At 53.7% G+C, this 26364-nt stretch overlaps 1 protein-coding gene and 1 long non-coding RNA gene across 4 annotated transcripts in view; one reads left to right on the top strand and one right to left on the bottom strand.

Annotated features, from left to right (window-relative positions):
- Positions 1–26364, bottom strand: part of LOC140393912 (uncharacterized) — a 428933-nt gene that overhangs the window by 198286 nt on the left and 204283 nt on the right. The gene's annotated exons all lie outside the window — the stretch shown is intronic.
- LOC140393906 (uncharacterized) lies at positions 1785–25655 on the top strand. 2 transcript variants are annotated; one of them, XR_011935769.1, is made up of 3 exons: positions 1785–2087; positions 3604–3708; positions 22826–25655. It is a non-coding gene; the product is annotated as an uncharacterized lncRNA (long non-coding RNA). The 2 variants fall into 2 exon arrangements; XR_011935770.1 differs by lacking the exon at positions 22826–25655 and adding an exon at positions 11439–13786.

Genomic DNA, 26364 nt, shown 5'->3' with positions numbered 1-26364 from the left:
ACTCTTCATCTGGTTTTCATAAGGCCATAAGACATAGGAGCAGAATCAGGCCATTCAGCCCATCGAGTCTGCTCCGCCATCCAATCTTGGCTGATACTTTTCTCCTGCTTTCTCCCCATGATCCCTGATCCCCTTATTAATCAAGTAATTATCTATATCTGTCTTGAAGACACTTAGTGAATTGGCCCCCACAGCCTTCTGCGGCAATGAGTTTCACAGATTCACCACCCTCTGACTGAAGAAATTCCTCCTCTTCTCTGTTTTAAAGGATCGTACCTTTAGTCTGAGACTGTGCCCTGTGGTTTAAGTTTTTCCTACAAGTGGAAACATCCTCTCCACGTTTACTCTATCTCGGCCTCTCAGTATTGTGTCATTGTTAATAAGATCTCCCCTCATCCTTCTAACCTCCAGCGAGTACAGACCTCGAGTCCTCAACCGCCCCTCGTATGACAAGTCCTTCATCCTGGGGATTATTCTAATGAACTTCCTCTGCATCCTTTCCAAGGCCAGCACATCCTTCCTTAGCTTTCTCATCCTCCTTTCATGGGCATGGACCCCCTCATTCCTTGACCCTTGGCAGTGCCACCCTGGTACTGGGGCACCCTGCACTGCCACCCTGGCAGTGCTCCTGCCAACCAGACAATGTTACCTGAACACCTTAGCAGTATCAGGGTGGTAGTGCCAACATGTCAGCCTGGCAGTGTCAAGGTGCCTGGGTGCCGGTAGGAGAGCCATGGTGCCACCCTGCCCTGTGCCTGACCACCCAGAGGCCTTCAAAGACCTTGGTGACCCTCCAGGTACCATTCTGCCTGGCCCACGTTTGTGTGGACCAGTACTAACCGGCGCCCGGCTGGGTTCTCCTTGGGGAGGCCAATAGATGCCGGGGACGGGTCAGATCCGACGTCAGCACTGTTAAGTGTGTTTTAAACCCATTTTACCCACCCATTGTGGCGAGATCTAATCAGTTTGCGTGATTCATTGCGGCCGTCAAGTGGAGGCCTCTCCTGGCATTTACCATCTGCGTCCTATTTTGATTCCAGTGGGCGCGGCTGGTAGGTCAAGCCCTGAGTGTATATGAGGAACTTTGGTGGAGGACCAGAATTGTTACCTGGGAGAGTTGTTGCTAGTGTCCTATGTCCAATAGACTGACAGGACCATGAAACTAGAAAACATGTTGATCATTTGAGAAGGAGAGAAACTGCCATCCCTGCAAAGGGGAGGGTTGACTCAATCTCAGCTACCAGTTACCATTTGGTGTGTCAGTAATGTTGGAACTGGAATCTTCTCCAAAGGAATCATCAAGGGCCACAGAAGGAATTGAAGAGGTAGTCAGTACTGCTGCTACTTCAGACTCCCCCAATTTGCCTGCACATGCTGGAGACTCGGATGCCTCCTGAAGAGGGGGGGTGGGGGGTTCAGCAATGATATCTCTTGAAACTGAATCGTTACCATGAGTACTTTTACATAAGTTGTTTTATTAAGGATTGTGATGAATTATAGGACTGAGTAATCATTATTAACCGTTAAACATGTATTTTTCGGACACAGCAGTAATAAGTACTTCAATGGGATTTAGGACAGCTCACTTGACCAAAAGGACATTACTTCTGACATTGTGAAACAATTCAGGGTGCTGGTTCTGTGTTGTTCTGTTTCTCACAGTCAGCAAGCTGCTGGGGTTGTAAGCAGCTGTCAGGATGACTTTCGGGTGAAGTTTAAACACTGCTTGCAACTCTATTGGATAAGTTTAAAAGAAGCAGCTTCAGGGATTGGATCGCGTTCAACTGGGGTGGGCTATTGATTTTTGAATGTTGTATAATTACTGTGCTCGGTTCCTTGTTCGGTAGAACAGGTCTTGGCTGATATCCAGTCTGTTCGCCGTGTACACATAACAAGCTGGATTAAATAGCCATCTTGTCCAGGTTGTGGTGTTTTTGTTTCTCTCTGTACTGAGCTGAGCCACAGGGATTAACCTCACGTGGAAGAACTCAATACACATGTCTTGAAACCGCTTCTACATTATTTGGCGCACTGAGAGCACGGGCGTACACAGGATTCTGGCAGAATGATCCGCCTCCTAAATACGGGTGAGTACATTTCAATTTACCACCCAGTAGAGAGAGGAGTTACGGATCAGGTGGTCGGATCCATAAGTTTTGCGAAAGTTGCGAGTAGGTAGCGGTGGACACACACAACACTGAGAACGCGCTAATGTTGGGTGGGCAAAGATGGACTTTTGTGCCACTCCGATGAGCAGCGCAGGATAAACCGCCGCAAGTTAAAATGATTGGAAAGGGTACGGCCCCACGATATTCGATGGAGGCCAAAACAGGGAACCCCAGACGGGCTCAGAGTAAGTGACCAGTCAGACAAAGCTGGTGTCATTATTCTGAGGTTGTATGTGTAACAGGATTTGAAACCCCACTGCTTAGAGCAGCTGTGGATAAAAGGGGAAGTACAAAGAAATGACAAAGATACATGAATTGGAGCACAAAAGTTAACTGTTTTAGCATGCTATTAATTGGTTTTTAAATTGCCCCGAAACATGTGTGTAAATTACTTGATACAAGATTAAATTGTGGATGAATGGGAATTCAATAACCCTCGTTAAAAGTAGAAATTCTAAGCATGCATCACCCCTGTGAGGGAACAAAGGTTTGGGTGAAATGCCTTGAGATTTAAATTTACTAAAGGGTTGGTCATGCCTATGAAATCAGGTGTTGGGAATTGGATCAAATGGGGGAAAAAAAAGAAAGATGAATGAATCAAACAAACAGTTTCAGTTTTATAATGAAGAAGGGTAATGAGCCTTGTTCCTTTCTGTAACCGAAAGAGTGTTAGCTTGCGGTCAGCAAGAACAAAGGCTGCTGTGAATTTTACGAGCAGCAGTATCATGTTTTGTTTCTTTGGAGGAGATTTGTGGGGTAATGTTATTATTTAGAGTTATCTTTCTGAGGAATGATCATTTTCGTTTCAAAACACTTGCTGCCTGAAATTGTTTTTTTTTTAATGTTTAATCATTTAAGTGCTAAGTCCAAACAGTTGACAGAAACCTGAAGTCATGCTTTATGGCCAGAGGCATGATTCCAGGATATTTCTGAACCACATGTGGGAATTTTAATCCGGATATAAAATCACACATGTAAGATTGAGACCATTTTGATTTAACAAGATTGCTTGGAGTTTGAGATATCTAAATTGATTATGTCTGATCCTGTATTAGATTGATTTTGTGTTAAAACTTTGGGTCAGGTTGAAAAATAATTATTCCTGACACAATTGATATTGGTCGGAAGAAAGGAAACAAAGTTTGAGGGACCAGAAATGGGTGTAGATTAGTGGCTGCTAAAAATCCCTCCTCGTGTTTCTGGTTAAGTCAAACAAAGGAGGGTGGTGACTAATGACGTCCAGTTGAAGGCTTATACCCCGCCTCTCTTTATACAGCAGATAATTAACCCTTGCCTGGTAACAGCTGATGGTGTTTTTTTACAGGCATTAAGAATTCTAATTTTGAATTGACAGCTGAAGAGGTTTTCTTTTAACAGGAATTGCAAATTTTAATATTGACTTGTCTGAATGGATCTTTTGTGTTTTACTTTTTAGGTAATTGCCAGTGGAACAAGATTTGCAGCAGCTTCGAGGATTTGAGAATTTCTAAGTGACTTTCAGTGGTGCAATAGCCGGCATGATTTAAAATCTAGTGGAAGGGTAAGCAACCCTTGTGAAACCCCTACAAGATTTCGCAAAGGGGGGAAGGGCTAGCAAAGACAGAGTAGAGTGCGGGGAGGAGATGCAGGCTTTTCCAATCTACACAAGTAATGGTGAAGGGGCCCACCTGGGGTGGCTGGGCCTCAGTAAGCTATTCCACATCTTCTGCCAGGAGGGCTAGTGGAATGTAGGCCAACGTAGTAGCCCAGAGGCATGGGGATGAATTAAGACCAGTGGGATATTACTCTGCCCAAATGGATGCGGTAGCCACAGGCATGCACCGATGTGTGCGGGTGCTGGTGTGTGCTTCATGGGCAGCACGGTAGCATTAGGGCAGCACGGTAGTATTGTGGATTGCACAATTGCTTCACAGCTCCAGGGTCCCAGGTTCGATTCCGGCTTGGGTCACTGTCTGTGCGGAGTCTGCACATCCTCCCCGTGTGTGCGTGGGTTTCCTCCGGGTGCTCCGGTTTCCTCCCACAGTCCAAAGATGTGCAGGTTAGGTGGATTGTCCATGATAAATTGCCCTTAGTGTCCAAAATTGCCCTTAGTGTTGGGTGGGGTTACTGGGTAATAGGGATAGGGTGGAGATGTTGACCTTGGGTAGGGTGCTCTTTCCGAAAGCCAGTGTAGACTCGATGGGCCGGATGGCCTCCTTCTGCACTGTAAATTCTATGAAATGGGCAATAAATCAGAATCCATCGCCCTGATGGGTAAGATAACCCTCCATAGCCCTCATACTATTGTTTAATTCTTAGAGGCTGGAAGACTGCAGGGTGTCTCAGGAAATAGACGCTCAAAGTGGGAAGCTAATATTTTACCTGGGGACAGACATGTGGAAATCTGTAAAGATATGAGGGAAAATCCCGCGATAGGGTTAATAAAACAAGGAACGGAGCATGAATGTTCTGTGGAAGGAGAGGAGGACACTAGTGGAGGCTTGGCAGAAGAGCCACTGGTGGGAGAGGGAGTGAGCAACTTATATGTGGATGGAGCTAGGAATTATATAATAGGGGAGCCCCGTACAGCATGGGCTATAGTGGATACTGAAGGTGAGTTGATTGCAGGAGAACAGATCCCCGGGAACCACTCAGCACGAAAAGCTGGATTAATAGCTCTAATGAAGGCCCTGGAATGGGGCAAGGGAAAGCTAATCAATATGTACACTGACAGTCGGGACACTTTTGGCGTAGTTCATGCCTATATGACAGCTTGGAGTAGGCGAGGGTTTGTGACCTCCAGTGGAGGACACATACAGCACGAGAGTTTAATCAGGGACTTGATCCTGGCCACCCGACAGCCCTTAGAAGTAGCTGTGACTGAGGTCTAGGCCCATCGGAGAAATGAGAATTATGCGCAGCAGGTAACGGTTTGATCTGATCAGGCTGCGAGAGACCTATTAGAGCAGGAACGGGTGGGGATGTAGACTTCAGGAATAGCAGCTGTGAAGGCCGCAGGCAATGCTGATATTGATGTAAGGCAGATGCAAGAACAAGCACTAGTGGAGGAAAAGCGGGGGGTGGAGAAATAACGGGAGATGGATAGGCCATGATGAAATATGGAAGAGAGAGGGAAAGATAATTGCCTCCGAGGCCGTGCAACAATCCCTGTGGGACATATACCACGGACAAGTGCACACAGGGAGAGACAATATGATCAAACTAATAAAGGAATGTTGGTGGTGGAAGCAAATGGACAGGGATGTGGCCAAATTCTGCGAGCAATGAATACAGTGCACCCTGGTGGAACCAGGCCGTCCCTGCAAGATAAATGGGAAGTCAACCCCCGGCCCAAGGGACCAGGGGGAAATTTGCAACTAGATTTTACTGGGCCTTTGCCCAGTACAGGGTAGAACATACTGCTCGTTGATTGTTGATCAATTCACACGGTGGGTGGAAGCATTCCTGTGTAAGAATGCCACTGCTAGCACCGTGGCTTTGATATTGGCTAATGAAATAATACCAAGGTGGGGGGTCCCACTTCAACTGGATTCTGACCAAGGGGCCCATTTCACGGCAAAGTCATGAGGGAGGCTAGTGGGTGATGTGTTGGGTGCTCTGGATCCGTGGAACACATACAGGCCACCAACACTTAAAATAGTGCAACACTATTTTATTAAGTTAGAAACTGTTGAACATACTTTCACTGTGGGCTAACACGATGTTAGATTAAACTAAAGACCTATGCCTGTCCTGACCAGTCTATGCACTCAGCACATGGTGAAGATCTGTGCTGTAAGCTGTAAGCTCTGTCCTTCTGGGAGGCTGCATCCCGAATGAGCGGGAACTCTGATGCCCCCTGTCTTTATAGTGAGTGTGCTCTAACTGGTGATTGGCTGCGGTGTTGTGTGTGTTGATTGGTCCCGCTGTGTGTCCATCAGTGTGTGTGTGTTTCTGCACCATGGTATACCGGTGTATATTATGACATCCCCCCTTTTATAAAATAATGTATGTGTGTGGCAATAAATAATGTATGGTGAGAATGTTCCTAACTACGTGTGGGGTGCAAAGACATATTTACAGGACTATGTACATGAGAACTAAGCTATTTACATGGGAAGGTGCCTGGTGCAGAGAAGCAGTATGCAACAAGAATAACGAGATCAACACTATATACAAACCAGGGAAACGATCAAACAAAGCAACAAAACAATCCAGAGAGTCTGTAAGTCCGCAAAGTTCATAAATTTAGTCACTGAGGTGGGCGACAAATTCTGGTTGACCGCCTCAAGAGTGGGTCGAGAGCCGCCGGTTCAGGAGCGGGCTGGACTGCGGCAGAGTCAGGGGGATGCAGAGTGACAGAGAGCTCTGTATAGTCCGTGGCAGGGTCAGCAGGAGGGTGAGGTGACAGTGGAGGATCACGTGGTGAGCGTGGAATGAGACGAAGGGCGCTTCGATTGCGGAGCAGAATAGCGCCATCCGGTAGATGAACCAGGAACGAGCGGGGGGCCACCTGCCGAAGGACAATAGCGGTTGTAGACCAGCCACCATCTGGAAGATAGACGCGGATGTTGTCATCTGGAGCCAGAGCAGGGAGATCAGCTGCACGGGAGTCATGAGCCGCCTTGTGCTGTGCACGAGACAGCTGCATCCGGCGAAGGACCAGAACGTGGTCGAGGTCTGGGACATGGATGGATGGCACCGTCGTCCTCCGGGTATGACCCATGAGTAACTGGGCTGGTGACAGGCCAGTGGACAGTCGGGCGGAGTGATAGGCCAGCAAGGTAAGGTAGAAATCGGACCCAGCATCGGCAGCCTTGCATAGGAGCGGTTTGACTATATGTACTAACTTCTCTGCTTTGCCGTTGGATTGGGGGTACAGGGGACTGGATGTCACATGGCCAAAATTGTACCGCCTGGCAAAGTTGGACCATTCCTGGCTGGCGAAGCAGGGGCCATTGTTCGGCATAACCGTGAGCGGGATGCCGCGTCGAGCAAAGGTTTCTTTACATGCACGAATGACTGCAGACGAGGTGATGTCGTGCAACCGTATCACCTCCGGGTAATTCGAAAAGTAGTCCACAATCAAGACATAGTCTCTACCCAGCGCGTGGAACATGTCGATGCCCACCTTGGTCCATGGTGACGTGACCAACTCGTGGGGCTGCAGGGTCTCACGTGGTTGGGCCGGCTGGAAGCGCTGACAAGTGGGGCAGTTGAGCACTGTGTTGGCTATGTCCTCATTGATGCAGGACCAGTACACTGCCTCTTGGGCCCGTCGGCGGCACTTTTCCACGCCAAGGTGGCCCTCGTGTAGTTGTTGCAGGACAAGCTGGAGCAGGAGGGGATGAGGGGGGATCTTATAGAAACATATAAAATTATGAAGGGAATAGATAGGATAGATGCGGGCAGGTTGTTTCCACTGGCGGGTGAAAGCAGAACTAGGGGGCATAACCTCAAAATAAGGGGAAGTAGATTTAGGACTGAGTTTAGGAGGAACTTCTTCACACAAAGGGTTGTGAATCTATGGAATTCCTTGCCCAGTAAAGCAGTAGAGGCTCCTTCATTAAATGTTTTTAAAATAAAGAGAGATAGTTTTTTGAAGAATAAAGGGATTAAGGGTTATGGTGTTCGGGCCGGAAAGTGGAGCTGAGTCCACAAAAGGTCAGCCATGATCTCATTGAATGGTGGAGCAGGCTCGAGGGACCAGATGGCCTACTCCTGCTTCTAGTTCTTATGTTCTTATGCTATGCGGGATGACAATGCGGTCCAGTTTTAGAAGAACCCCATCTACTACCGCCAGATCATCTCTGACATTATAGAACTGAGGGAATTGGCCCTTGAGCCACCCGTCCGTTCGGTGGCGCATGACACGCTGTAGCAAGGGGTCAGCCGTCGTCTCATGGTGAATTTGGACGAGGCGTTCATCTGTGGCAGGTAGATTGGAGGCCGCGGATGCCACATGGGCGTCAATCTGGCAGACAAATCCCGCTGGGTCACATGGAGTGTTGACTGCCCTGGAGAGAGGGGCAGAAATGATGAGGTCTTTGCCTGGGGTGTATACCAGCTGGAAGTCATATCGCCGGAGCTTGAGAAGAATACGCTGGAGGCATGTCGTTCAAATTTTTCTGTATTATATTGACCAGCGGGCGATGGTCGGTCTCAACGGTGAATTGAGGAAGTCCGTAGACATAATCGTGAAACATAACCACGCCGGTGAGAAGGCCCAGGCACTCCTTTTCTATCTACGCGTAGCGCTGCTCCGTGGGGGTCATCGCATGTGACGCATATGCAACTGGGCCCATGATGAGGCCTCTTCACGTTGAAGGAGCACTGCCCCAATGCCGGATTGGCTGGCATCGGTCGAAATTTTGGTCTCCTTTGCTGGATCAAAGAAAGCTAAGACCGGGGCCGTGGTCAGTTTTGTTTTGATTTCTCTCCATTCGCGCTTGTGGGCAGGGAGCCATTGGAAGTCTGTCGTCTTCCTGACCAGGTTCCTGAGAGCAGTGGTATGAGAGGTGAGGTTAGGGCTAAATTTCCCTAAAGAATTGACCATGCCCAGAAATCGGAGGACCGCCTTCTTGTCCTCTGGTGTTTTCATAGCTGTGATGGCAGCTACCTTGTACGCATCTGGCTGCACACCCAATTGGGAAATGTGGTCCCCGAGGAATGTGAGTTCCGTCTGACCAAAAGAGCATTTGGCCCTGTTGAGGTGGAGGCCATGCTCATGGATACGTCTGAATATGCGCTGGAGGCGACTAACATGCTCCTGCGGGGTAGTGGACCAAATGATTATGTCATCGATATAGACGCGAACACCTTCAATGCCTTCCATCATTTGTTCCATAATCCTATGGAACACTTCTGATGCAGATATGATCCCAAACGGCATCCTGTTGTAACAATATCTGCCAAAGGGGGTATTAAATGTGCAAAGTTTCCTGCTGGATTTATCGAGTTGGATTTGCCAGAATCCTTTTGAGGCGTCGAGTTTGGTGAAGAGCTTGGCGCGAGCCATCTCACATTGAGCTCTTCGCGCTTGGGAATTGAATAATGCTCCCTCATGATATTGCGATTTAGATCCTTGGGATCAATGCAAATTCTCAATTCGCCGGAAGGCTTTTTTCCACATACCATGGAACTGACCCAGTTGGTCGGTTCCGTGACTTTGGAAATCACTCCTTGGTCCTGGAGGTCCTGCAGCTGCTGCTTGAGGCAGTCCTTAAGGGGTGTTGGGACCCTGCGAGGTGCGTGCACCACAGGCATGGCATTCGGTTTTAATAAAATCCTGTAGGTGTACGGGAGCATGCCCATGCCCTTGAAGACGTCGTGGTACTGGTTGATAATGGCGTTGAGTTGCGCCTTGAAGTCTGTGTCCTGAAAGGCAGACGCGTCAGCAAGAGAGAGAGAGTGAACTCTCTGAACTAGGCTCAACAGCTTGCATGCCTGCGCGCCAAGCAGGGAGGCTTTCGAGGAGCCCACGATTTCAAAGGGAAGGATGACTTTGCGTGACTTGTGCATCACTTCGAGCTGACACGAGCCGCTGGCAGCAATGGCATTGCCATTATAATTTAATAGCTGGTAGGCTGATGGGAGGATGGCTGTTTGACACAAAGGCTTTGGAGGTCAGACTGTGCAATGAGATTGGCGGAGGCGCTAGTGTCCACGCGGAATCGTATTTGGGACCAGTTGACCATCAGGGTGGCACACCACTCATCGTCTGGATCGATGCTGCATACCGATAGAGGCTGCATTCTTTGCTTCGGGGACACCCTGTTTTTTGTAACGATACCGACTCGAAAAGGCGCCTTCAGGTCCTCGGTGTCAATGTTGGGTAGTAGGTCCGCATCGGACTCGGTGACCGTGGGTTGAATGGCCCGGACATTGCTGCGAGGCTGGCTGGAGCGATATGAGTTGGCAGGCTGAGCTGATCTGCATAAAGCAGCATAGTGGCCAAGTTTGCCACATCTCCGGCATCGTCGGGATTTGGCAGGGCACTGCCGCTTTAAGTGGGCGGAGCCACAGTTGCCGCACGTTGTAGCGTCAGTATGTTCGCTGTAGGTAGGTCTAAGAAGTTCTAATATCCCTCAACTCCTGGTATCATGATGTGTTGGGTGCTCTGGATTCATGGAACACATACAGGCCACCAACACTTAAAATAGTGCAACACTACTTTAAGTTAGAAACTGTTGAACATATTTCACTGTGGGTTAACACGCTGTTAGATTAAACTAAAGACCTATGCCTGTCCTAACCAGTCTATGCACTCAGCACATGGTGAAGATCTGTGCTGTAAGCTGTAAGCTCTGTCCTTCTAAGAGGTTGCATCCCGAATGAGCGGGAACTCTGATGCCCCCTGTCTTTATAGTGAGTGTGCTCTAACTGGTGATTGGCTGCGGTGTTGATTGGTCTTGCTGTGTGTCCATCAGTGTGTGTGTATCTGCACCATGATATACTGGTGTATATTATGACAGTGGGGCTTTTGCCATCCAGCAAAGATTCACATTCCATATCATCCTCCAAGCTTAGGAATGGTAGAGCGGATGAACCAATCCTTGAAAATAGCCTGGCCAAAGCTATATTGCAGGAAGGGAATAATTGGGTACGGGCCCTGCCTGCAAAATTGTTGCGACAAAGCCATTCCCATCCGGGGAACGGGTCTAACCCCTTTTGAGTTAATGCCAGGAAGAGCAATGCACCTCCCGGAGGAGGTGATAACTGGAGGAGCAGAACTTGAGATAAGGAAAGGCACTGAACTCCAATGCATGCAAGATCTGGTGAACCACCTGCATGCCCTTAAGGGTCAGGTAATTGCACAGCAACAACATAGAGATTGGGCCAAACTGACTGGAAAGGATACCCCAGAACTACCGACACCAGGGGATAGGGTCATGGTCAAACTCATGACAGTTAAAAGGGGACCAGGGATTTGATGGAGGGACCCTGTGCGGTAATTATCATTGGATAAATATGTGCCTTAATAGACGAGAAACCCAGTCCGCGGTGACGGCACTGGACACAGTTGAAATCATACCCTCATGAGTCATCCCATAATCACAAGGATTGAGAGAACCCTCTGGTGGGTAGGCAAACCCAAGGAGCGGGGGATAGCCATGGCATTGCCAGGTGCGGCACTTGTAATGGGACTTATCTGGATTTGTAGATCGGCCACCAGAGTGGCTCAGGATATGGGACTAAGACACGGAGAGGATGTATACGAGGAAGGAGTGGCGATGACGTGAATGATATAATACTAATTGAGCACCGGAAAGTGTTTGTTTATTCCTACAGGATTCTAGTGCAAGCACACCTCTGGATCCCATCTCATCTCTGGTTGCAATCATCAACATCGACCACCTCGCCAGGGACGCGGATAGAGCAGGACATTGCTGAAGTCAAGTCCAGTGATCGCATGTATACTAATGTCATGCGGGTGCGTCGGGATGCTGTTAATGTTATGAGAGATGCAAAGGGGAGGAGTGGTATAGGTTTTTATTCTGATGACACTCAGGATGTATGCACAAACAGGACTCTATATGTCCCTGCGGGACGGCTTATACGAATTACGTGCAATTCCGAAATACCTGGGCCCTATATCCATTGGGAACACAGGATCATGGGAGTCACAGGTGATACGGAAAGCTGGGACACAGGACGTTTGCCCCCAGGCAGGATGACATTGTTTATAAAATGACCGATCAGGGAGCGCTACGTGCCATCGATGGCCCAAACCCCCCGATTGTGAACTAGTAAGGTATGGGGGACCGTCTGGTAATTCACTGTATGGATTCCTGCCAGGCACCTAACCGTACTGACAATCATGAGATGATATGTGATAAATTAATAGCTTTGTATCGGGGAAGTGAGGTAGGCAGCCAGTCAGCGCAGGAGTCCGAGAATCGGGTGGGATATTGTAGGAAGCAAGGACTCCACAGGCTATGGGTGGGGACCAGGCCGAAGCCTACCACCACCACTGTGACACTGGTGAGCTCTGGCTCGATTACAACCACGAATCCAAGGACAACTCCCAAGCCCGAATGTGATGAGCACATCACTAGCCACACTGTGGGACACGGGTTAGTTCTGACCCTCACTGATGAATCAATGACGATGATGAATCCGTGATGATAGTATCAGGATATGGACATGTAAGAGTTATGATTGATGTCGCCAATCTACACTTACCAGTCTATTGCTGTGGCCTAGGATTGTTTGTAGCCTTGGGAGAGGGGGGATTTTGGACTGGAGTTGCTGGAAAATACGTAAGCGAAAACAGAGAGACATAGTGGAACTGAACGCTCTTGACATTGCGGAGATAAGTGAAGGGATTGAGGTTATGAAAGGGCAATTGAGAGCTGCGGTTCAGGATACAGCCTTTCGCCAGCAAGTCAATCAGCTTGTGTGGAAGGCACTTAAACAGTTGTAGAAATATCAGACAACAATTAATGAGTTACGTCGTATAACAACTATACCAAGCGAGGCATTGTCTAACCAATTTATCTGAGTCTATTCCCATTGGCCGACATGAACTGACTCCATACAGGGATGTGTCCATCGTGGACGCGGATGACCTTGAGCGAGCTGACGATGACCAGTGGATTCACCGATATGGCCAGAAGGGACTTCCACGCATCCCGCGTTTGCAGGCTGATTGGGAAGGGCTTTGGGAGGCGGCAACGCCAATTGACCACCTTTGGAACAAGGAGCGGGAGCTCATCCAGACTCACGCTGAGAAGGCTGCGGAACTGTTTCAGTACACAGAACTTTTACTCTACAATATGGAATTGGGGACTGTATGCCAATATCCATCCATGGATACGTATTATTTTGCACGTTGTTGTACTTTTGCGGCTGTTTATATTGATTGTCTTTTTTATTATGCCCTGTTGCCTCAGACGCTGCATTAGGAAATGGCAGACAGACTGTCACCCCCTAGTTAACGGGGAACTGTTGCAGCTCTTACCTGTTAAATATTCCACACATCAGCCGGACTCCAGTACATTCAGTATGTCTCTTTAATGGCCTATTCTTGGGCTAGCCAAGGGCCAAAAGGGGGGATTGAAGGGGAGGGTTCAGCGATGATATCTCTTGAAACTGCCCCGAGGTTCCAGGACCGCGACATCGAGGCGCTCCTGGACGCAGTGGAGGAGAGGAGGGAGTCCCTGTACCCCGGACACGGCCGCAGGGTCGCCCCATGCCTCAGCTGGCGTCTGTGGAGGGAGGTGGCAGAGGCCATCACCGCTGTGGCTCTGACACCACGGACAGGCACCCAGTGCCACAAGAAGGTGAACAACCTCGTCAGGGCAGCCAGGGTGAGTCTCGCCCCCTCCCTGCCCGATGTGCGGCACCCCCCCCCCCCAGGTGAAACCAACCCTAAACCTAACCTCTGCACTATACGCGCAACCGATGGCGTGCATTCATATACCTGTCTAACACTGTTGCCCTTTACCCCTGCCACCCACCCGCCCCCCCATAGGAGAAGCGCGCACACAACAAAAGGGAGCATGAGAGGACTGGAGGGGGCTCAGCTGATGAGAGGCCACTCACCGTATATGGGAAATGGGCCCTGAAACTGGCTGGCAGACCGGAGGACCAGCAAGTGAGCCACCAACAGCCCGTCCCCATATCCCCCCTCCCCCATATACCCCTCCCCCATATCCCCCCTCCCCCATATCACCTGATCACTGCCTGCGTGTCTGCGTGCTATGAATGGTTCATTGTGTATTGCAGGAACAAACGTCGAGGCATCCGTCCCCGCAGATGCCGACCGCCCACAGGATGCCCCAGGGCGGCCACAGGATACGGAGATACCCGGACCCTCTGGCACGCGACGCCCACAGGATGCCCCAGGGCGACCATGGGATACGGAGGCACAAGGACCCTGTGGCACGCGACGCCCGCAGGATGCCCCAGGGCGACCACGGGTTACGGAGAGACCCAGACCCTCTGGCACACGACGCCCGCACGATGCCCCAGGGCGACCACAGGATACGGAGAGACCCGGACCCTCTGGCACGCGATGCCCGCAGGATGCCCCACGGCAACCATGGGAGACGGAGAGACCTGGAGCAATAGGCAGACGACGGCCCCATCTCGTGCGGGTGCTGCGACGCAGGCGTGTGCCACCCAGCGACGGGGGTGGGGGTGGCAGCCACAGGCCCCCATCACAGCCGAGCCATGAAACCACTACCCAGGACAGCCCTACCCAGGATAGCCCCACCCACGACACCACTACCCAGGATACCACTACCCAGGACACCCCTACCCAGGAAACCGGAATACAGGACAGTGACACAGAGTGGATGGGTGGAGACGAACCGCCACCCCAAAGTACCATGGACTCAGAGTCCATGGATGACGCGCATGACACAACGCCACTGCTGGCTCCAACACCCTCCACCATCGCAGAGACACTCACCTTGGTTGGGCACTTTTGTGATGAGGCGTCTGGTACACTCACTGGTGCGCACAACACGTCCCGGTACAGCAGGTGGAGGTAGGAGCAGCAGAGGGGCCGGGCGGTCGGAGGGCAGCCCAGCCCAAGCGAACATCTGCCGCCCAGATGGATCCCAGGTTCCTGGAGTTACCACACCCACCCAAAGCCCCGATGCAACCACCGACCCAGAGACGAGCGAAGAGGGTGACAGCCGGCTTGCAGCGGCTGCAGTCGCAGGTGGAGGAGTCCACCCGCATCCAGGAACTGGAAGTGGTGCCGGTTATGCGTGCCACCCAGGCCGACACCGCACGGGTCGTGTCCGCGGTGGAGGCAATGGGTGCGACGGTGTCAGACATGGGGAACGGTTTGCGAGGCCTGGGGCTTTCCGTGCAGGCGGCGTCTGTGGCCCAGGACATGGCTGCCCTCTCACAGGAGGCCATGAGCCAGCGCCAGCGGCAGATGGCAGAGGGGCTCAACTCCGTGGCACAGTCTCAGCAGGCCATAGCCCAGTCTCAGCAGGCCATCGCTGAGGGCATTGGTGCCATTGCCCATGTGCTAGCCGGCGTCGCATAGTCACAGACAGGGATGGCCAACTCCCTGAGCTCCCTGGCTGCAAACCTGCAGACCCTTGTCGATACCAGCATGGGCCTCCAGGACTGGCAGCGCCAGGTGTCGGAGGGGCGTCGGATGGCCGGTCCGTTCGCACCCCCGACCCATGTCGAGGCCTGGGGCCATTGGGCACCCCGAGGGAGGAGGAGTTGCTGGCGTCCGTCCCTGGTCCCCTTGTAGACGAGGTCCAGGAACACTGCAGCACCTCGGACTCTCCCCTTCCGTCCCAGGTGTATCGGGTGGGCAACGGGCAAGACAGGCTCGCAGCTCGCCATCGCAGTCGCCCGGGCCGCAGCCTGGCCCATCTAGGCCAGGGCGCCCTAGGAAACGGCCGCCAAAGGGATCCCGAGTCAGAGGGCAGGAATCGCAGGAGTCCACCTCCAGTTCTGTTGTACTGTCTGGGGAACCACCTAGGCGTAGTCAAAGGGCCTGTAAGGTCAAACAATTAGACACTGAGTAAGTTGGCACGGGTGCAGGGCACAGACGAGTTTTAGGGGCGAGGGCACGTATCTGCACTGTTTGTTGTTAAAATCACTTGAACACCTACAGAAGCTGCCTTTGTGCTCTGTCCGAAGCGTGCGGGGGTGTCATGTACGTTGAGCGCCAGTGTGTGTGTGAGGGGTGGTCTTACGTCGGCCTCAGGTGAGTCTGCCCCCTTCCCCCTGGGCCGCCCTCACCATCCCCCCGGGCAGAGGACGGGACCGTGCGCTGCAGTGTCACAGCCGCATGCAGGGATGGTCCGGGTGGATGGTGGTACTGTGGCCATGGGTCAGACATCGTCCAACGATGTGAAGCCAGGAGCTCATCGCAGAGCGGGTTGTCATCATCCTCCATGGCCTGCAATAGACACGCTTCCACCGGCGCCCGTGAGAGCCGGGCCGTCGTGCCGCAGGTGGATCTGCAATGGAGGGGTGGTGTGCATGCGGGTGGGGTGGGTGTGGTTGGGGGGGTGAGGGTGCTGGGTAGGTGGATGGGTGGGGTGGTTGAGGGTGTTCGGGTGTTGCCATGGTGTGCGGTATGTGGCCATACTCGCCGATTCCCACGCCCCCTAGTCAGTGAAGCGGGCAACTATCAGCCTGTCCTGTGCCCGCTGGCCCAGCCGGTAACGGTGGACAGCCACCCGCCCATGTCTAGCCCATCTGCCCTGACCATTGCCCCCATCCCCCTCATCTGGGGAGGACTGCGCCTCTTTCTGCTGCTCCTCCACTCCGCCCTCCTCTGCCTGCGGAACATCGCCCCTCTGCTGGGCTGTGTTGTGCAGGACGCAGCACACCACAATGGTGCGGCCGACCCTATCTGACCGATACTGGAGGGCACACCCAGAGAGGTCCAGGCACCTGAAAAGCATTTTGAGGTCGCCAAAGCACCTCTCTATCACTCCCCTTGTCGCTGCATGGGCATCATTGTAGCTGTTCTCCGTGTCATTCTGTGTCCTCCATATAGGCGTCATCAGCCATGACCGCAACGGGTAACCCCTGTCACCCAGCAAACAGCCCCTCAGCCGGGGGTGGCGTCCCTCGTACATGCCGGGGATGGAAGACTGCGACAACACGTATGAGTCATGTACACTTCCCGGGTACCGGGCGCAGACGTGCAGGATAATCATGCGGTGGTCGCAGACCACCTGGATGTTCATCGAATAGGTCCCCTTCCTATTGGTGAACATGGCCCTTTATCTGCAGCTGGCCATACGGCGACGTACATCCCATCGATCACGCCCTGGACCACGGGGAACCAGGCCACGGCAGAGAAGCCCACGGCCCGGGCATCCTGGCTGGCCCGGTCCACAGGGAAGCGGATATAGTGGTCCGCAATGGCTTATAGGGCGTCTGCCACTGCCCGGATGGACCGGTGCACCGATGTCTGCGAGATGCTGGACAGGTCCCCACCTGGCGTCTGGAATGACCCCGTGGCATGAAAGTTCAGGAGCCACCATAACCTTGACGGACACGGGGAGAGGGTGTGTCCCCCCTGTGCCACGTGGTGCCAGGTGTGCCAGCAGGTGGCAGATGTGTGCCACGGTTTCCTGGCTCATCCGGAGTCTCCTCCTGCATTCCCAGTCCGTGAGGTCCTGGTACGACAACCGGGGTCGGTACACACGGGACCTCCTCGGGTGTCTCCATTGCCGTGGCGCCGCGACGTCCTCCTCCCCCTCCTCGTGTTCCTCCTCCACTATGTGCTCCCCCTGCTCCTCCTCCTCATCCAGTCGGGCGGGTGTCCCTCCAGCCTGGGCGGCTGCCGCCTGCCCCTCTGCGGCATGCTCCTCTGCGGCAGCCTGCGCCGCCTCTCTGGCACGCTCCTCCTCCTCCAGGGCAACATGGAGAATAGCGGCAACATCGCTGGCTGATCAGAAAACATGACGGCCTGTGGGGGGGGGGGGAACGACATGTCATCATTGCCCGTACCCCGCCTCCCCCAGGCAGGTGTCATGGGCTGCATGGGCGCGACTGTTGGAGGTTGGCACCTGGCCTGGCGGACAAACTCCCTTGCCCTCACAACCCCCTCCCCGGCACTAATCCCCCCATCCCCGGCACTCACCCCCCCCCTCCACCCACCCCCCGTACCCGGCACTCATTCTCCCGTACCCGGCACTCATCCCCCCCACAGGCCGTCAAAGCACCTCTCTATCACTCCCCTTGTCGCTGCATGGGCATCATTGTAGCTGTTCTCCGTGTCATTCTGTGTCCTCCATATAGGCGTCATCAGCCATGACCGCAATGGGTAACCCCTGTCACCCAGCAAACAGCCCCTCAGCCGGGGGTGGCGTCCCTCGTACATGCCGGGGATGGAAGACTGCGACAACACGTATGAGTCATGTACACTTCCCGGGTACCGGGCGCAGACGTGCAGGATAATCATGCGGTGGTCGCAGACCACCTGGATGTTCATCGAATAGGTCCCCTTCCTATTGGTGAACATGGCCCTTTATCTGCAGCTGGCCATACGGCGACGTACATCCCATCGATCACGCCCTGGACCATGGGGAACCAGGCCACGGCAGAGAAGCCCACGGCCCAACCTTGGTTGGGCACTTTTGTGATGAGGCGTCTGGTACACTCACTGGTGCGCACAACACGTCCCGGTACAGCAGGTGGAGGTAGGAGCAGCAGAGGGGCCGGGCGGTCGGAGGGCAGCCCAGCCCAAGCGAACATCTGCCGCCCAGATGGATCCCAGGTTCCTGGAGTTACCACACCCACCCAAAGCCCCGATGCAACCACCGACCCAGAGACGAGCGAAGAGGGTGACAGCCGGCTTGCAGCGGCTGCAGTCGCAGGTGGAGGAGTCCACCCGCATCCAGGAGCTGGAAGTGGTGCCGGTTATGCGTGTCACCCAGGCCGACACCGCACGGGTCGTGTCCGCGGTGGAGGCAATGGGTGCGACGGTGTCAGACATGGGGAACGGTTTGCGAGGCCTGGGGCTTTCCGTGCAGGCGGCGTCTGTGGCCCAGGACATGGCTGCCCTCTCACAGGAGGCCATGAGCCAGCGGCAGATGGCAGAGGGGCTCAACTCCGTAGCACAGTCTCAGCAGGCCATAGCCCAGTCTCAGCAGGCCATCGCTGAGGGCATTGGTGCCATTGCCCATGTGCTAGCCGGCGTCGCATAGTCACAGACAGGGATGGCCAACTCCCTGAGCTCCCTGGCTGCAAACCTGCAGACCCTTGTCGATACCAGCATGGGCCTCCAGGACTGGCAGCGCCAGGTGTCGGAGGGGCGTCGGATGGCCGGTCCGTTCGCACCCCCGACCCATGCGAGGCCTGGGGCCATTGGGCACCCCGAGGGAGGAGGAGTTGCTGGCGTCCGTCCCTGGTCCCCTTGTAGAGGAGGTCCAGGAACACTGCAGCACCTCGGACTCTCCCCTTCCGTCCCAGGTGTATCGGGTGGGCAACGGGCAAGACAGGCTCGCAGCTCGCCATCGCAGTCGCCCGGGCCGCAGCCTGGCCCATCTAGGCCAGGGCGCCCTAGGAAACGGCCGCCAAAGGGATCCCGAGTCAGAGGGCAGGAATCGCAGGAGTCCACCTCCAGTTCTGTTGTACTGTCTGGGGAACCACCTAGGCGTAGTCAAAGGGCCTGTAAGGTCAAACAATTAGACACTGAGTAAGTTGGCACGGGTGCAGGGCACAGACGAGTTTTAGGGGCGAGGGCACGTATCTGCACTGTTTGTTGTTAAAATCACTTGAACACCTACAGAAGCTGCCTTTGTGCTCTGTCCGAAGCGTGCGGGGGTGTCATGTACGTTGAGCGCCAGTGTGTGTGTGAGGGGTGGTCTTACGTCGGCCTCAGGTGAGTCTGCCCCCTTCCCCCTGGGCCACCCTCACCATCCCCCCGGGCAGAGGACGGGACCGTGCGCTGCAGTGTCACAGCCGCATGCAGGGATGGTCCGGGTGGATGGTGGTACTGTGGCCATGGGTCAGACATCGTCCAACGATGTGAAGCCAGGAGCTCATCGCAGAGCGGGTTGTCATCATCCTCCATGGCCTGCAATAGACACGCTTCCACCGGCGCCCGTGAGAGCCGGGCCGTCGTGCCGCAGGTGGATCTGCAATGGAGGGGTGGTGTGCATGCGGGTGGGGTGGGTGTGGTTGGGGGGGTGAGGGTGCTGGGTAGGTGGATGGGTGGGGTGGTTGAGGGTGTTCGGGTGTTGCCATGGTGTGCGGTATGTGGCCATACTCGCCGATTCCCACGCCCCCTAGTCAGTGAAGCGGGCAACTATCAGCCTGTCCTGTGCCCGCTGGCCCAGCCGGTAACGGTGGACAGCCACCCGCCCATGTCTAGCCCATCTGCCCTGACCATTGCCCCCATCCCCCTCATCTGGGGAGGACTGCGCCTCTTTCTGCTGCTCCTCCACTCCGCCCTCCTCTGCCTGCGGAACATCGCCCCTCTGCTGGGCTGTGTTGTGCAGGACGCAGCACACCACAATGGTGCGGCCGACCCTATCTGACCGATACTGGAGGGCACACCCAGAGAGGTCCAGGCACCTGAAAAGCATTTTGAGGTCGCCAAAGCACCTCTTTATCACTCCCCTTGTCGCTGCATGGCATCATTGTAGCTGTTCTCCGTGTCATTCTGTGTCCTCCATATAGGCGTCATCAGCCATGACCGCAACGGGTAACCCCTGTCACCCAGCAAACAGCCCCTCAGCCGGGGGTGGCGTCCCTCGTACATGCCGGGGATGGAAGACTGCGACAACACGTATGAGTCATGTACACTTCCCGGGTACCGGGCGCAGACGTGCAGGATAATCATGCGGTGGTCGCAGACCACCTGGATGTTCATCGAATAGGTCCCCTTCCTATTGGTGAACATGGCCCTTTATCTGCAGCTGGCCATACGGCGACGTACATCCCATCGATCACGCCCTGGACCATGGGGAACCAGGCCACGGCAGAGAAGCCCACGGCCCGGGCATCCTGGCTGGCCCGGTCCACAGGGAAGCGGATATAGTGGTCCGCAATGGCTTATAGGGCGTCTGCCACTGCCCGGATGGACCGGTGCACCGATGTCTGCGAGATGCTGGACAGGTCCCCACCTGGCGTCTGGAATGACCCCGTGGCATGAAAGTTCAGGAGCCACCATAACCTTGACGGACACGGGGAGAGGGTGTGTCCCCCCTGTGCCACGTGGTGCCAGGTGTGCCAGCAGGTGGCAGATGTGTGCCACGGTTTCCTGGCTCATCCGGAGTCTCCTCCTGCATTCCCAGTCCGTGAGGTCCTGGTACGACAACCGGGGTCGGTACACACGGGACCTCCTCGGGTGTCTCCATTGCCGTGGCGCCGCGACGTCCTCCTCCCCCTCCTCGTGTTCCTCCTCCACTATGTGCTCCCCCTGCTCCTCCTCCTCATCCAGTCGGGCGGGTGTCCCTCCAGCCTGGGCGGCTGCCGCCTGCCCCTCTGCGGCATGCTCCTCTGCGGCAGCCTGCGCCGCCTCTCTGGCACGCTCCTCCTCCTCCAGGGCAACATGGAGAATAGCGGCAACATCGCTGGCTGATCAGAAAACATGACGGCCTGTGGGGGGGGGGGAACGACATGTCATCATTGCCCGTACCCCGCCTCCCCCAGGCAGGTGTCATGGGCTGCATGGGCGCGACTGTTGGAGGTTGGCACCTGGCCTGGCGGACAAACTCCCTTGCCCTCACAACCCCCTCCCCGGCACTAATCCCCCCATCCCCGGCACTCACCCCCCCCCTCCACCCACCCCCCCGTACCCGGCACTCATTCTCCCGTACCCGGCACTCATCCCCCCCCCGCCCCCCTCGCTGGCACTCACCCCCCCTACCCCCCGGCACTCACCCCCCCCCCCCCCCCCCGTCCCCGGCACTCACCCCCCCGTACCCGGCACTCATCCCCCCGTACCCAGCGCTCATCCCCCCCGTCCCCCTCGCCGGCTCTCACCTCCCCATCCCCGGCACTCACCCCCCTGTCCCCGACACTCACCCCCCCTCGTACCCGCCACTCATCCCCCTATACCCGCCACTCATCCCCCCCGCCCCCCTCGCCGGCACTCACCCACCCCTCCCCCCGGCACTCACCCCCCGTCGTCCCCGGCACTCACCCCCCCGTACCCAGCACTCATCCCCCCGTACTCACCCCCCCATCCTCGGCACTCACCTCCCCGTCCCCGGCACTCATCCCCCCACATCCTCCCCGCCGGCACCCCCCCCCCCCCCGCCGCACACACACCCACACACACCTCTCCCCCACAGACACAGACTGCGGCCACGCCATCACCTCTCCTGCAGCCACCCCCCAGGCCGTGACCTACCTCCACACTGGACGGCGTCAACCACCAGTAAAAAGGTGTTTTGATTTACGACAACGTGACCCAGCGGAACTTCGGCCCATCCGGCCGGGAGAATATGGGCAGCCCCGGAGTCCATTGTCTCGCGCTCGCCCCTGCCATTCTCCGAGCGGGCGGCGCGATTGACGCCTGCCGACTTTTCACCCTTCGGAGAATTCGGCTGGCGGCGGGGGCGGGATTTATGCCGCCCCCCCAGCGATTCTCCGACCCAGCGGGGGGTCGGAGAATCCCGCCCGTTGTCTTTGTGAGACAATTCAGGGTGCTGGTTCTCTGTTTGTTTCTCACAAACAGTCAGCACAGGCTGCTGGGATTGTAAGCAGCTGTCAGGATGATGATCAATCATGTGCTGCTTGCGACTCTATTGGTTGAAGTTTAAACACTGCTTGCAATTCTATTGGATAAGTTTAAAAGAAGCAGCTTCAGGGATTGGATCGCGTCCAACTGGGGTGGGCTATTGATTTTTGAACGTTGTATAATTACTGTGCTCGGTTCTTTGTTCGGCAGAACAGGTCTTGGCTGATATCCAGTCTGTTCTCCATGTACACATAACAAGCTGGATTAAATAGCCATCTTGTCCAGGTTGTGGTGTTTTTGTTTCTCTCTGTACTGAGCTGAGCCACAGGGATTAACCCCACGCGGAAGAACTCAATACACAGGTCTTGAAACTGCTCCTACACTTCCTATCTGAAAAATCCAGTTGGCAAGTTGAGCTGTTTGGCAAAAGTTAGCAAGTCACCTGATAGACTTACCTTCTGAACTTTGTTTTGAGTTCCCTCACTATAACTCTCTTTGTCTGTACATTACTGTTGATAAGAGTTTTTCTGTTTTTGTCTTCCAGGGATCTGTAAAGGAACTTAATGTGGGAGGAATGTACAAGTTGGTCTCCTTCAAGGGCCGATCCTTTGTGGGCCACATGACCAGCTACGGGAATGGCCTGCATGAACAGTAGCCTATCAGGTGTTTAGGCATGGACATAGTTGGAGTTTGGTCAAAGTATGCTTGGAAGTCCTGGGAAGTAGGTCTGTATAATAGTTTGTACTGATCTGTCTATAAATTCTTCTCAGTTAAATAAATTACTGTTGTGATTTAACACTGCCCCCAGGCATCCAAAGTGAAAGAGATTGGCAGGAGCATAACCCAGGGCCTTGCACCCATGAGACCCTAAGGATGTCACTCCCTCCCTGTGAGCAACACACCGCCAGCTTCGCATATCGAGGAGGGCAGCACTCACTGCACACCCATATAATCTGAAAGTAGGCCAAACCCTCAAGGTCCAGGTCCCCCACGGGTCACCCACCAAAGACATCTCAGGCAACACGGCATGGAAGACACAACCTCAGCTGTGGATCCAGGCAACACACCTAGACATAGCGAGAGGATGAATAAGAGTAAGAAACTATAGGCGCCTAGTGGGCACGGGTAAACCTAGGCAAGGGTAGAGATAAGTCATCATTGTAATAGTGCACTTGTATTAAAAATCACTTTGATAACCGATACAGATCCTGCATATTGTCATGTCATGGCACCATGCTCCACAAATCGCCTGCTCGACCAGAGCATTATTGACACATGAGGCTCGATGAACCGAGTCCCAAGGATTTTTGCGGCCTCCACATTGACGTCATCAGCCGAGGAAACATTACTCCAGCCACTGCTCTACCTCAGAAACAGTTGAGTGGCATGGTGGCACAGTGGTTAACACTGCTGCCTCACAGCGCCAAAGACACGGGTTCAATTCCAGCCGTGTCTGCGTGGAGTTTGTGCATTCTCCCCATATTTGCGTGGAATTCCTCCGGGTGCTCTGGTTTCCTCCCATAGTCCATTGATGTGCAGGTTAGGTGGGATTACGGGGATAAGTTGGGAGAGTGGGGCCTTGGACTAGTGCTCTTTCAGAGGGTTGGAGCAGACTCGATAGGCTGAGTGGCCTCTTTCTGCACTGTAGGGATTCTACGATTCTATCTGCAATTCCCGATTCCCACTGTATTTTGTGCCCATGTCAGCGTTCTCGATAACAACTAACGTGAACTGAAAATTGCCCCCTATGTTTCGTCAAACATCAGTTTATGTGAGAAGCTTGCCGAGCATTAAAGAGTGAGTGCAGAAAGAGGCAGAAAGTTGGTACGTGGGAAAAATCGCGTAATTGGTACTCCCCATGTTGACCTTCATAAAGAGGGGCATTGAGTGGAATATTGTGCACATAACTGAGACAAAATGAAGGAAAGCCTATTGTCATGTGAGAGTACCTTTAAGACATGGATATTTAAGCAATGTACCTTTAAGAAAACAGTGATGTCAGAGAGTGGATGGAGCTGAGCTCAGGTCAGCCATTTTGCAGTTTAGTTCTTTGCAGTTTGGAGGAAAAGAGCTGGATGTGTGTTTGTGTTTTGCAGTGAGCTGGATCGCTGCCATGAAAGACTATTGCTGGATCACTTGGGTGATTTAAACTTATAATAGTAAAACCTTTAACCTGATGTGATTTTGTTTAAACATGTTAAGTCTCTTGGAAGTTTGAAGGAACATTTTAAGGAGTTATTTACTGTTGCAATATTTTCTGAGTTACCTTTTAGTGTTGTTACCAGTGGTAGGGGAGCCTTTAAAAACTAGGTTTTGTGGACCGTATCAGATTGAAAGGAAATTAAGTGAGGTGAATTATGTGATAAAAACACCAGATAGAAGGAAGACTCACCGAGTGTGTCATGTAAATATGCTTAAAAGGTACTTTGAAAGGGAAGGAGAGAAAAAGGAGGTTTTAATGATTCTAACTCAAAGTGACGAACCAAATCCAGATGACTGTGAATTTGACATACCTCCAATTAAATTATAAAATGAGGATGTTCTTAAAAATTGGGATGAATTGTTAAGTTACCTTCCAGAGGAAAATCGAACTGACCTGAAAGAGTTATTGATATCACATGGGCAAGTTGGTAGAGATAAATTGGGAAGTACTAAAATGGCTTTTCATGATGTAGATGTGGGAAATGCTGTTCCTATCAAACAACATCCAGATAGACTTAAGCCTTTAATAATGGCACAGGTTAACAGAGAGATTGAGAGTATGCTGAAGAATGGCATAATTGAAGTGGGTTGCAGCCAATGGAGCTCACCCATAGTGATGGTAAGTAGACCAAATGGTACCCAACGGTTGTGTGTGGACTATCGAAAGTTGAATGCAGTTACAAGAACGGACTCTTATCCTATTCCACATTTGAGGGATTGTATTGAGAAACTGGGACAATCTGTTTGTATTTCCAACTTCCAGACATTGAAAGAACATTTGAACCATCGGATGGGGTTCTTCGATTGACTTCAGGTGGCGGGTTTTCCAGCTGAAAGTGAATTTGGAGAAGCCCGAATCACTTTCCTTGCGGAGTTTCCGATACCCTCAAGACAAAGAGAAATAATGCAATTTCTTAGCAAGAATGGCTTTGATCGAACAGTTGTGCAAAAGTTTTGTGGCGTAATTACTCCATTGATGGAATTGCTGAAGAAACGTAAAAGATTTCAATGGACAGCGGACTTTCAACAGGCATTTGACTGCCTGAAAGCTGTGATCACCAGTGTTCCTGTATTGGAGAATTGCAAGGGACTCTGTGGTCAGATTATCTGGGGCGAAATTCTCCGGTATCGGCGCGATGTCCGCCGACCGGCCCCAAAAACAGCGCAAATCAGTCGGGCATCGCGCCGCCCCTAAGGTGCGGAATCCTCCGCATCTTGGGGGGCCGAGCCCCAACCTAGAGGGGCTCGGCCCGAGCCGGACTAATTTCCGCCCCGCCAGTTGGCGGAAAAGGCATTTGGTGCCCCGCCAACTGGCGCGGAAATGACATTGCCGGGCGGCGCATGCGCGGGAGCGTTAGCGGCTGCTCACGGCATCCACACGCATCCGCTGTGGAGGGAGTCTCTCTCCTCCTCTGCCATGGTGGAGACCGTGGCGAAGGCGCAAGGAAAAGAGTGCCCCCACGGCACAGGCCCTCCCATGGATGGGTGGGCCCCGATTGCGGGCCAGGCCACCGTGGGGGTACCCCCCAGGGCCAGATCGCCCCGCGCCCCCCCTACCCAGGACCCCGGAGCCCGCCTGCGCCGCTTTGTCCCGCCAGTAAGAGAGGTGGTTTAATCCACGCCGGCGGGACAGGCATCCTAGCAGCAGGACTTCGGTCCATCCGGGCTGGAGAATCGCGGGGGGGGGGGGGGCCCCGCCAACCGGTGCGGCGTGATTCCCGCCCCCGTCGAATCTCCGGTGCCGGAGAATTCGGCAACCGGCGGGGGCAGGATTCACGCCAGCCCCCGGCGATTTTCTGACCCGGCGGGGGGTCGGAGAATCTCGCCCCTGATTCTGAAGAGAAATGCCGAGGAGCAGAGGAATGGATGGATCGTGCAGAG

This window comes from Scyliorhinus torazame, chromosome 2 (assembly GCF_047496885.1).
Source record: "Scyliorhinus torazame isolate Kashiwa2021f chromosome 2, sScyTor2.1, whole genome shotgun sequence".
Classification (NCBI taxonomy): Eukaryota; Metazoa; Chordata; class Chondrichthyes; order Carcharhiniformes; family Scyliorhinidae; genus Scyliorhinus; species Scyliorhinus torazame.
This window is presented reverse-complemented; position numbering and strand designations above follow the sequence as displayed.